This window comes from Callionymus lyra, chromosome 11 (assembly GCF_982586985.1).
Source record: "Callionymus lyra chromosome 11, fCalLyr1.hap1.1, whole genome shotgun sequence".
Taxonomy (NCBI): Eukaryota; Metazoa; Chordata; class Actinopteri; order Syngnathiformes; family Callionymidae; genus Callionymus; species Callionymus lyra.
In genome coordinates, this window is record NC_141828.1 from 4,052,499 (window position 1) to 4,066,699 (window position 14,201).

Consider the following 14,201-nt stretch of genomic DNA (forward strand, 5'->3'; position numbering starts at 1 on the left):
CACTCTGACGTCACTCTGACGTCACTCTGACGTCACTCTGACGTCACTCTGACGTCACTCTGACGTCACTCTGACGTCACTCTGACGTCACTCTGACGTCACTCTGACGTCACTCTGACGTCACTCTGACGTCACTCTGACGTCACTCTGACGTCACTCTGACGTCACTCTGACGTCACTCTGACGTCACTCTGACGTCACTCTGACGTCACTCTGACGTCACTCTGACGTCACTCTGACGTCACTCTGACGTCACTCTGATGTCACTCTGACGTCACTCTGATGTCACTCTGATGTCACTCTGATCACTTCTTCGACCAGAATGTTTTCCTACTTGTGATAAAATCACGTTTAAAAAAATATATATTTTCCTATTAACGTCTTCAGAGTAAAGTTGTTCGAAATAGTTTTATTGAATCATTTTTTAAGAAATTTGTTTTTACTACGTTATTAAACTTCTGAGCTCAGGCTTGAATAATAATAACAAATAAATACAGTATTATAAGGCTTTATAAAAACATGTACTTTTTCTGTTTTCAATGTATTTCAGTGTCTTTTCTATAAAGTTAATTTTCCTAAAGAAAAACAGGAGCTTCTTGTTCGTCAAACTGTCAACATGTAATAAATGATGCTTGTGAAGCGAAAGATATACGAAGACAGAAATAAAGTCAATTGAAATCATTCAACATATTTTTAAGAGAATATTTGATATTCATCTACAAAAGGCTTCGAGGGATCATGAGTTTAAAGGGAAACGTTGTTGTATTTGAATGTATCGGATTAGTTTGCTGTGTGTCACGTGTGTCAACACTTCGACTAGTTGTGTTGTCAAAACATAAACAAAGTCTATTCACTGATTTTACTTTAATTTGTATGTTGATGTGGGAGAATCTGGAGAAATGTTTGGATTATTACGAGTTTTGGGTTTGAAGTGGTTTTCTCTGCTGTAAACTTTATTTTCATGCAATAAAGATTCTTTTTAAACAGTCACTGCTGCATTTTTACTTTAAACACGCAAAGAAGTTTCCACTGTTATTGTTCTGAGTAGAGCTCCTTGTCTCGCCCCTAGGTGGCGCTGGTTTGGAAAAACCAGATGATTCTCCACATCAGAAACGTCACTTCCTGGTGTCGACATGTTTTCTCTCTTTGTGATCAAATCACAAAACTATTATTGATTTGACTCGTCAAACTGCTGACGTGACGCTTGTTGTCAATGAAACACTTATTCTGTTCTTTGACTTCAAGTTTATGATCAACTTATTTAAAATCTCTTGTTTTTATTTCAATTTTATTAAATCACTTCTCTTTCCTCATTAACACTTCAAAACATTTACATGCAATTATTTAAACTTTATATGAAATAATAATTAAACATAACGATGAACTAAAAACAAGTTCATTCAAGAATCAAGAGCAGTTTTATTCACCAGAACATAAAGGTTTATATAAGGTTTATACAGTGCCTTGCGAAAGTATTCGGCCCCTTGAACCTTTCAACATTTCGCCACATTTCAGGCTTCAAACATAAAGATATAAAATTTTAATTTTTTGTCATGAATCAACAACAAGTGGGACACAATCGTGAAGTGGAACGAAATTTATTGGATAATTTAAACTTTTTTAACAAATAAAAAACTGAAAAGTGGGGCGTGCAATATTATTCGGCCCCCTTGCGCTAATACTTTGTAGCGCCACCTTTTGCTGCAATTCCAGCTGCAAGTCTCTTGAGGTATGTCTCTATCAGTTTTGCACATCGAGAGACTGGAATTCTTGCCCATTCTTCCTTGCAAAACAGCTCGAGCTCAGTGAGGTTGGATGGAGAGCGTTTGTGAACAGCAGTCTTCAGCTCTTTCCACACATTCTCCATTGGATTCAGGTCTGGACTTTGACTTGGCCATTCTAACACCTGGATACGTCTATTTGTGAACCATTCCATTGTAGATTTGGCTTTATGTTTTGGATCATTGTCCTGTTGGAAGATAAATCTCCGTCCCAGTCTCAGGTCTTTTGCAGACTCCAACAGGTTTTCTTCCAGAATGGTCCTGTATTTGGCTCCATCCATCTTCCCATCAATTTTAGCCATCTTCCCTGTCCCTGCTGAAGAAAAGCAGGCCCAAACCATGATGCTGCCACCACCATGTTTGACAGTGGGGATGGTGTGTTCAGGGTGATGAGCTGTGTTGCTTTTACGCCAAACATATCGTTTTGCATTGTGGCCAAAAAGTTCGATTTTGGTTTCATCTGACCAGAGCACCTTCTTCCACATGTTTGGTGTGTCTCCCAGGTGGCTTGTGGCAAACTTTAAACAAGACTTTTTATGGATATCTTTGAGAAATGGCTTTCTTCTTGCCACTCTTCCATAAAGGCCACGACTGATTGTTGTCCTATGGACAGACTCTCCCACCTCAGCTGGAGTTATCTGCAGTTCATCCAGAGTGATCATGGACCTCTTGGCTGCATCTCTGATCAGTCTTCTCCTTGTTTGAGATGAAAGTTTGGAGGGACGGCGGGTCTTGGTAGATTTGCAGTGGTCTGATACTCCTTCCATTTCAATATAATTGCTTGCACAGTGCTCCTTGAGATGTTTAAAGCTTGGGAAATCTTTTTGTATCCAAATCCGGCTTTAAACTTCTCCAAAACAGTATGTCGGACCTGCCTGGTGTGTTCCTTTGTCTTCATGGTTCTCTCTGCGCTTTAAACAGAACCCTGAGACTATCAAAGAGCAGGTGCATTTATACGGAGACTTGATTACACACAGGTGCCTTCTATTGATCATCATCAGTCATTTAGGACAACATTGGATCATTCAAAGATCCTCACTGAACTTCTGGAGTGAGTTTGCTGCACTGAAAGTAAAGGGGCCGAATAATATTGCACGCCCCACTTTTCAGTTTTTTATTTGTTAAAAAAGTTTAAATTATCCAATAAATTTCGTTCCACTTCACGATTGTGTCACTTGTTGTTGATTCATGACAAAAAATTAAAATTTTATATCTTTATGTTTGAAGCCTGAAATGTGGCGAAATGTTGAAAGGTTCAAGGGGGCCGAATACTTTCGCAAGGCACTGTATATGGTTTTTGATAATATATGGTTTATATAAGGTTTATATATGGTTTGGTTTATATATGGTTTATATAAGGTTTATATATGGTTTGGTTTATATATGGTTTATATAAGGTTTGTATATGGTTTGGTTTATATATGGTTTAAATATGGTTTATATATGGTTTGGTTTATATATGGTTTATATAAGGTTTATATATGGTTTGGTTTATATATGGTTTATATAAGGTTTATATATGGTTTGGTTTATATATGGTTTATATAAGGTTTGTATATGGTTTGGTTTATATATGGTTTAAATATGGTTTATATATGGTTTGGTTTATATATGGTTTATATAAGGTTTATATAAGGTTTATATATGGTTTGGTTTATATATGGTTTATATAAGGTTTGTATATGGTTTGGTTTATATATGGTTTAAATATGGTTTATATATGGTTTGGTTTATATATGGTTTATATAAGGTTTATATATGGTTTGGTTTATATATGGTTTGGTTTATATATGGTTTATATAAGGTTTATATATGGTTTGGTTTATATATGGTTTATATAAGGTTTATATATGGTTTGGTTTATATATGGTTTATATAAGGTTTGTATATGGTTTATATATGGTTTATATAAGGTTTATATATGGTTTGGTTTATATATGGTTTATATAAGGTTTATATATGGTTTATATAAGGTTTATATATGGTTTATATATGGTTTATATAAGGTTTATATATGGTTTGGTTTATATATGGTTTATATAAGGTTTATATATGGTTTGGTTTATATATGGTTTATATAAGGTTTATATATGGTTTGGTTTATATATGGTTTATATAAGGTTTATATATGGTTTATATATGGTTTGGTTTATATATGGTTTATATAAGGTTTATATAAGGTTTATATATGGTTTGGTTTATATATGGTTTATATAAGGTTTGTATATGGTTTGGTTTATATATGGTTTAAATATGGTTTATATATGGTTTGGTTTATATATGGTTTATATAAGGTTTATATATGGTTTGGTTTATATATGGTTTGGTTTATATATGGTTTATATAAGGTTTATATATGGTTTGGTTTATATATGGTTTATATAAGGTTTATATATGGTTTGGTTTATATATGGTTTATATAAGGTTTGTATATGGTTTATATATGGTTTATATAAGGTTTATATATGGTTTGGTTTATATATGGTTTATATAAGGTTTATATATGGTTTATATAAGGTTTATATATGGTTTATATATGGTTTATATAAGGTTTATATATGGTTTGGTTTATATATGGTTTATATAAGGTTTATATATGGTTTGGTTTATATATGGTTTATATATGGTTTATATAAGGTTTATATATGGTTTGGTTTATATATGGTTTATATAAGGTTTATATATGGTTTATATATGGTTTGGTTTATATATGGTTTATATAAGGTTTATATATGGTTTATATAAGGTTTATATATGGTTTGGTTTATATATGGTTTATACAAGGTTTATATATGGTTTATATAAGGTTTATATATGGTTTGGTTTATATATGGTTTGGTTTATATAAGGTTTATATATGGTTTATATATGGTTTATATATGGTTTGGTTTATATATGGTTTGGTTTATATATGGTTTATATAAGGCTTATATATGGTTTGGTTTATATATGGTTTATATATGGTTTATATAAGGTTTATATATGGTTTGGTTTATATATGGTTTATATAAGGTTTATATATGGTTTATATATGGTTTATATAAGGTTTATATATGGTTTATATAAGGTTTATATATGGTTTGGTTTATATATGGTTTATATAAGGTTTATATATGGTTTATATAAGGTTTATATATGGTTTGGTTTATATATGGTTTATATAAGGTTTATATATGGTTTATATATGGTTTATATAAGGTTTATATATGGTTTGGTTTATATATGGTTTGGTTTATATATGGTTTATATAAGGTTTATATATGGTTTGGTTTATATATGGTTTGGTTTATATATGGTTTATACAAGGTTTATATATGGTTTATATAAGGTTTATATATGGTTTGGTTTATATATGGTTTGGTTTATATATGGTTTATATAAGGTTTATATATGGTTTATATATGGTTTGGTTTATATATGGTTTGGTTTATATATGGTTTATATAAGGTTTATATATGGTTTGGTTTATATATGGTTTATATATGGTTTATATAAGGTTTATATATGGTTTGGTTTATATATGGTTTATATAAGGTTTATATATGGTTTATATATGGTTTATATAAGGTTTATATATGGTTTATATAAGGTTTATATATGGTTTGGTTTATATATGGTTTATATAAGGTTTATATATGGTTTATATATGGTTTATATAAGGTTTATATATGGTTTGGTTTATATATGGTTTATATAAGGTTTATATATGGTTTGGTTTATATATGGTTTATATAAGGTTTATATGAAGTTGATCTAATATAATCCAGGTCACAGCAACACTAGGGGGCAGCACATGAACACAGGTTAGATCTGCTCACAGCAACACTAGGGGGCAGCACATGAACACAGGTTAGATCTCCTCACAGCAACACTAGGGGGCAGCACATGAACACAGGTTAGATCTGCTCACAGCAACACTAGGGGGCAGCACATGAACACAGGTTAGATCTCCTCACAGCAACACTAGGGGGCAGCACATGAACACAGGTTAGATCTGCTCGCAGCAACACTAGGGGGCAGCACATGAACACAGGTTAGATCTCCTCACAGCAACACTAGGGGGCAGCACATGAACACAGGTTAGATCTGCTCACAGCAACACTAGGGGGCAGCACATGAACACAGGTTAGATCTCCTCACAGCAACACTAGGGGGCAGCACATGAACACAGGTTAGATCTGCTCACAGCAACACTAGGGGGCAGCACATGAACACAGGTTAGATCTGCTCACAGCAACACTAGGGGGCAGCACATGAACACAGGTTAGATCTGCTCACAGCAACACTAGGGGGCAGCACATGAACACAGGTTAGATCTGCTCACAGCAACACTAGGGGGCAGCACATGAACACAGGTTAGATCTGCTCACAGCAACACTAGGGGGCAGCACATGAACACAGGTTAGATCTGCTCACAGCAACACTAGGGGGCAGCACATGAACACAGGTTAGATCTGCTCACAGCAACACTAGGGGGCAGCACATGAACACAGGTTAGATCTGCTCACAGCAACACTAGGGGGCAGCACATGAACACAGGTTAGATCTGCTCACAGCAACACTAGGGGGCAGCACATGAACACAGGTTAGATCTCCTCACAGCAACACTAGGGGGCAGCACATGAACACAGGTTAGATCTGCTCACAGCAACACTAGGGGGCAGCACATGAACACAGGTTAGATCTGCTCACAGCAACACTAGGGGGCAGCACATGAACACAGGTTAGATCTGCTCACAGCAACACTAGGGGGCAGCACATGAACACAGGTTAGATCTCCTCACAGCAACACTAGGGGGCAGCACATGAACACAGGTTAGATCTCCTCACAGCAACACTAGGGGGCAGCACATGAACACAGGTTAGATCTCCTCACAGCAACACTAGGGGGCAGCACATGAACACAGGTTAGATCTCCTCACAGCAACACTAGGGGGCAGCACATGAACACAGGTTTGATCTCCTCACAGCAACACTAGGGGGCAGCACATGAACACAGGTTAGATCTGCTCACAGCAACACTAGGGGGCAGCACATGAACACAGGTTAGATCTGCTCACAGCAACACTAGGGGGCAGCACATGAACACAGGTTAGATCTCCTCACAGCAACACTAGGGGGCAGCACATGAACACAGGTTAGATCTCCTCACAGCAACACTAGGGGGCAGCACATGAACACAGGTCAGATCTCCTCACAGCAACACTAGGGGGCAGCACATGATCACAGGTTTGATCTCCTCACAGCAACACTAGGGGGCAGCACATGAACACAGGTTAGATCTGCTCACAGCAACACTAGGGGGCAGCACATGAACACAGGTTAGATCTCCTCACAGCAACACTAGGGGGCAGCACATGAACACAGGTCAGATCTCCTCACAGCAACACTAGGGGGCAGCACATGATCACAGGTTTGATCTCCTCACAGCAACACTAGGGGGCAGCACATGAACACAGGTTAGATCTGCTCACAGCAACACTAGGGGGCAGCACATGAACACAGGTTAGATCTGCTCACAGCAACACTAGGGGGCAGCACATGAACACAGGTTAGATCTCCTCACAGCAACACTAGGGGGCAGCACATGAACACAGGTTAGATCTGCTCACAGCAACACTAGGGGGCAGCACATGAACACAGGTTTGATCTCCTCACAGCAACACTAGGGGGCAGCACATGAACACAGGTTAGATCTGCTCACAGCAACACTAGGGGGCAGCACATGAACACAGGTTTGATCTGCTCACAGCAACACTAGGGGGCAGCACATGAACACAGGTTAGATCTCCTCACAGCAACACTAGGGGGCAGCACATGAACACAGGTTAGATCTGCTCACAGCAACACTAGGGGGCAGCACATGAACACAGGTTAGATCTGCTCACAGCAACACTAGGGTGGCAGCACATGAACACAGGTTAGATCTGCTCACAGCAACACTAGGGGGCAGCACATGAACACAGGTTAGATCTCCTCACAGCAACACTAGGGGGCAGCACATGAACACAGGTTAGATCTGCTCACAGCAACACTAGGGGGCAGCACATGAACACAGGTTAGATCTGCTCACAGCAACACTAGGGGGCAGCACATGAACACAGGTTAGATCTGCTCACAGCAACACTAGGGGGCAGCACATGAACACAGGTTAGATCTCCTCACAGCAACACTAGGGGGCAGCACATGAACACAGGTCAGATCTCCTCACAGCAACACTAGGGGGCAGCACATGATCACAGGTTTGATCTCCTCACAGCAACACTAGGGGGCAGCACATGAACACAGGTTAGATCTCCTCACAGCAACACTAGGGGGCAGCACATGAACACAGGTTAGATCTGCTCACAGCAACACTAGGGGGCAGCACATGAACACAGGTTAGATCTGCTCACAGCAACACTAGGGGGCAGCACATGAATTGTTGACATTGACATGTTTGTGTCGTTATCTAGAAAAACTGTTGACACAACAAAACTTCTCCTGTTGCAGGAACTAAAAGAGACGAGGAAACACTAAATATGACATGACATACATGTATATATATATATATCAGTTATATCTATATATACATCATATATATACATCAGTTATATCTATATATACACCAGTATATATACATCATATATATACATCAGTTATATCTATATATACACCAGTATATATACATCATATATATACACCAGTATATATACACCAGTATATATACGTCAGTTATATCTATATATACACCAGTGTATATACACCAGTATATATGTCAGTTATATCTATATATACACCAGTATATATACACCAGTATATATACGTCAGTTATATCTATATATACACCAGTATATATACGTCAGTTATATCTATATATACACCAGTATATATACGTCAGTTATATCTATATATACACCAGTGTATATACACCAGTATATATATGTCAGTTATATCTATATATACACCAGTATATATACACCAGTATATATACGTCAGTTATATCTATATATACACCAGTATATATACGTCAGTTATATCTATATATACACCAGTATATATACGTCAGTTATATCTATATATACACCAGTGTATATACACCAGTATATATATGTCAGTTATATCTATATATACACCAGTATATATACACCAGTATATATACGTCAGTTATATCTATATATACACCAGTATATATACGTCAGTTATATCTATATATACACCAGTATATATACGTCAGTTATATCTATATATACACCAGTATATATACGTCAGTTATATCTATATATACACCAGTGTATATACACCAGTATATATACGTCAGTTATATCTATATATACACCAGTGTATATACGTCAGTTATATCTATATATACACCAGTATATATACACCAGTATATATACGTCAGTTATATCTATATATACACCAGTGTATATACACCAGTATATATACGTCAGTTATATCTATATATACACCAGTGTATATACACCAGTATATATACGTCAGTTATATCTATATATACACCACTGTATATACGTCAGTTATATCTATATATACACCAGTATATATACACCAGTATATATACGTCAGTTATATCTATATATACACCAGTGTATATACACCAGTATATATACGTCAGTTATATCTATATATACACCAGTATATATACGTCAGTTATATCTATATATACACCAGTGTATATACACCAGTATATATATGTCAGTTATATCTATATATACACCAGTATATATACACCAGTATATATACGTCAGTTATATCTATATATACACCAGTATATATACGTCAGTTATATCTATATATACACCAGTATATATACGTCAGTTATATCTATATATACACCAGTGTATATACACCAGTATATATATGTCAGTTATATCTATATATACACCAGTATATATACACCAGTATATATACGTCAGTTATATCTATATATACACCAGTATATATACGTCAGTTATATCTATATATACACCAGTATATATACGTCAGTTATATCTATATATACACCAGTATATATACGTCAGTTATATCTATATATACACCAGTGTATATACACCAGTATATATACGTCAGTTATATCTATATATACACCAGTGTATATACGTCAGTTATATCTATATATACACCAGTATATATACACCAGTATATATACGTCAGTTATATCTATATATACACCAGTGTATATACACCAGTATATATACGTCAGTTATATCTATATATACACCAGTGTATATACACCAGTATATATACGTCAGTTATATCTATATATACACCAGTGTATATACGTCAGTTATATCTATATATACACCAGTGTATATACACCAGTATATATACGTCAGTTATATCTATATATACACCGGTGTATATACACCAGTATATATACGTCAGTTATATCTATATATACACCACTGTATATACGTCAGTTATATCTATATATACACCAGTATATATACACCAGTATATATACGTCAGTTATATCTATATATACACCAGTGTATATACACCAGTATATATACGTCAGTTATATCTATATATACACCAGTGTATATACGTCAGTTATATCTATATATACACCAGTGTATATACACCAGTATATATACGTCAGTTATATCTATATATACACCAGTGTATATACACCAGTATATATACGTCAGTTATATCTATATATACACCAGTGTATATACGTCAGTTATATCTATATATACACCAGTATATATACACCAGTATATATACGTCAGTTATATCTATATATACACCAGTATATATACGTCAGTTATATCTATATATACACCAGTATATATACGTCAGTTATATCTATATATACACCAGTATATATACGTCAGTTATATCTATATATACACCAGTATATATACGTCAGTTATATCTATATATACACCAGTATATATACGTCAGTTATATCTATATATACACCAGTATATATACGTCAGTTATATCTATATATAACCCAGTATATATACGTCAGTTATATCTATATATACACCAGTATATATACGTCAGTTATATCTATATATACACCAGTATATATACATCAGTTATATCTATATATACACCAGTATATATACGTCAGTTATATCTATATATACACCAGTATATATACGTCAGTTATATCTATATATACACCAGTATATATACGTCAGTTATATCTATATATACACCAGTATATATACGTCAGTTATATCTATATATACACCAGTATATATACGTCAGTTATATCTATATATACACCAGTATATATATGTCAGTTATATCTATATATACACCAGTATATATACGTCAGTTATATCTATATATACACCAGTATATATACGTCAGTTATATCTATATATACACCAGTATATATACGTCAGTTATATCTATATATACACCAGTATATAAACGTCAGTTATATCTATATATACACCAGTATATATACGTCAGTTATATCTATATATACACCAGTATATATACGTCAGTTATATCTATATATACACCAGTATATATACGTCAGTTATATCTATATATACACCAGTATATATATGTCAGTTATATCTATATATACACCAGTATATATACGTCAGTTATATCTATATATACACCAGTATATATATGTCAGTTATATCTATATATACACCAGTATATATACGTCAGTTATATCTATATAGGTGATCTGGTGACTAGTGTAGAAGACATATTAATAGAGTTAAGATAATTTAAAGATTTAATAATGGTCCATATTCTCTGTCATAAACAATTTCTCTTTTTATTGTAAAAATATAACTAATATAGTTAAATTTCACACAATCTTGTGATGACAAAAGATAAATCGTTAAAAACGTTAAAGCCTGATGAGCTCTTGCTTGTTTCAAGTCAATAAAGTCTGAAATGATTCTGTTGAGTTTCCTGGCGAAGGAACGACAAATGAAATAACTTTGAGTCGAACCTTCCAGGGTTTTTTCTCCTTTCGCTCTCTTTCTTCTTATCTAACTTTTCTTCAGGGTTGGTTGATATTTCTCACGGTTTTCATTTCTCAAACCATAGAGACAGAAGTTCTATTGAGTCCATCATCTCTGAGACCGAAGAACCAACAGTTGTGAGTCAAACTGAAAGTGTTGTGAGTCACAGTTCAACCATGAGTCATGTGACCTGAGCTGGTGACTCATCGAAGGCGAGACTGATTTGAAGAACTCTTGAAGATCTGCTCGATTTATTCAACACTACGAATGGAGCATTTACACGTATTAAACAAATACGAACAAATCTTATTTCGTTTGTGGCAACAGTGCAACGGAGGAGCCATGACACTGCAGTGACACCGCTCTGACACTGGGGGGCGCCAGAAACAATACTTTCAATCTGACGTAACATCAAACTGATGTAATTAATGCTCCTTTAAAGGCTGTTAGTGTTTCTGAACATTTCTTCAGAACATTTACAAACTTTCTGCTTCGCTGAGAACATTTATTCTGTTTGTTTTTAATATTATAATATTTTAATATTCAATATTCAAGAAGTGTTTCTTGGTTGATGTGGTTTGAATCATCGTTTCATTACCATGAACTTCCATCATGTTCTATCATGTGCTATCATGTGCTATCATGTTCCATCATGTTCCATCATGTTCCATCATGTTCCATCATGTGCTATCATGTTCCGTCATGTTCTATTATGTTCCATCATGTTCCATCATGTTCCATCATGTTCCGTCATGTTCCATCATGTTCCATCATGTTCCGTCATGTTCCATCATGTTCCATCATGTGCTATCATGTTCCGTCATGTTCCATCATGTTCCATCATGTTCCGTCATGTTCCATCATGTTCCATCATGTTCCATCATGTTCCATCATGTTCCATCATGTTCCGTCATGTTCCATCATGTTCCATCATGTTCCATCATGTGCTATCATGTTCCGTCATGTTCCGTCATGTTCCATCATGTTCTATCATGTTCCATCATGTGCTATCATGTTCCATCATGTTCCATCATGTTCCATCATGTTCCATCATGTTCCATCATGTTCCATCATGTTCAATTATGTGCTATCATGTTCCGTCATGTTCCGTCATGTTCCGTCATGTTCCGTCATGTTCCGTCATGTTCCATCATGTGCTATCATGTTCCATCATGTTCCATCATGTGCTATCATGTTCCGTCATGTTCCGTCATGTTCCATCATGTTCCGTCATGTTCCGTCATGTTCCGTCATGTTCCGTCATGTTCCATCATGTTCCATCATGTTCTATTATGTTCCATCATGTTCCATCATGTTCCATCATGTTCCATCATGTTCCATCATGTTCTATCATGTTCCATCATGTTCCATCATGTTCTATCATGTTCCATCATGTTCCATCATGTTCTATCATGTTCCATCATGTTCTATCATGTTCCATCATTTTCTATCATGTTCCATCATGTTCCATCATGTTCCATCATGTTCCATCATGTTCTATCATGTTCCATCATGTTCCATCATGTTCTATCATGTTCCATCATGTTCTATCATGTTCCATCATGTTCCATCATGTTCCATCATGTTCTATCATGTTCCATCATGTTCCATCATGTTCCATCATGTTCTATCATGTTCCATCATGTTCTATTATGTTCTATCATGTTCCATCATGTTCCATCATGTTCTATCATGTTCCATCATGTTCCATCATGTTCCATCATGTTCTATCATGTTCTATCATGTTCCATCATGTGCTATCATGTTCCATCATGTTCCATCATGTTCCATCATGTTCAATTATGTGCTATCATGTTCCGTCATGTTCCGTCATGTTCCGTCATGTTCCATCATGTGCTATCATGTTCCATCATGTGCTATCATGTTCCATCATGTTCCATCATGTTCCATCATGTTCCGTCATGTTCCGTCATGTTCCATCATGTTCCATCATGTGCTATCATGTTCCGTCATGTTCCGTCATGTTCCATCATGTTCCATCATGTTCTATCATGTTCCATCATGTTCCATCATGTTCCGTCATGTTCCATCATGTTCCATCATGTTCTATCATGTTCCGTCATGTTCTATCATGTTCTATCATGTTCTATCATGTTCTATCATGTTCCGTCATGTTCCGTCATGTTCTATCATGTTCCATCATGTTCTATCATGTTCTATTATGTTCCATCATGTTCTATCATGTTCCATCATGTTCTATCATGTTCTATTATGTTCCATCATGTTCTATCATGTTCCATCATGTTCTATCATGTTCTATCATGTTCTATCATGTTCCGTCATGTTCTATCATGTTCCATCATGTTCTATCATGTTCTATCATGTTCTATCATGTTCCATCATGTTCCATCATGTTCCATCATGTTCTATTATGTTCTATCATGTTCTATCAAACCAGTTCAACTTCCTCTCAACGAGCATCTTTAGCTTTCATTTGGATGAAAGTTTT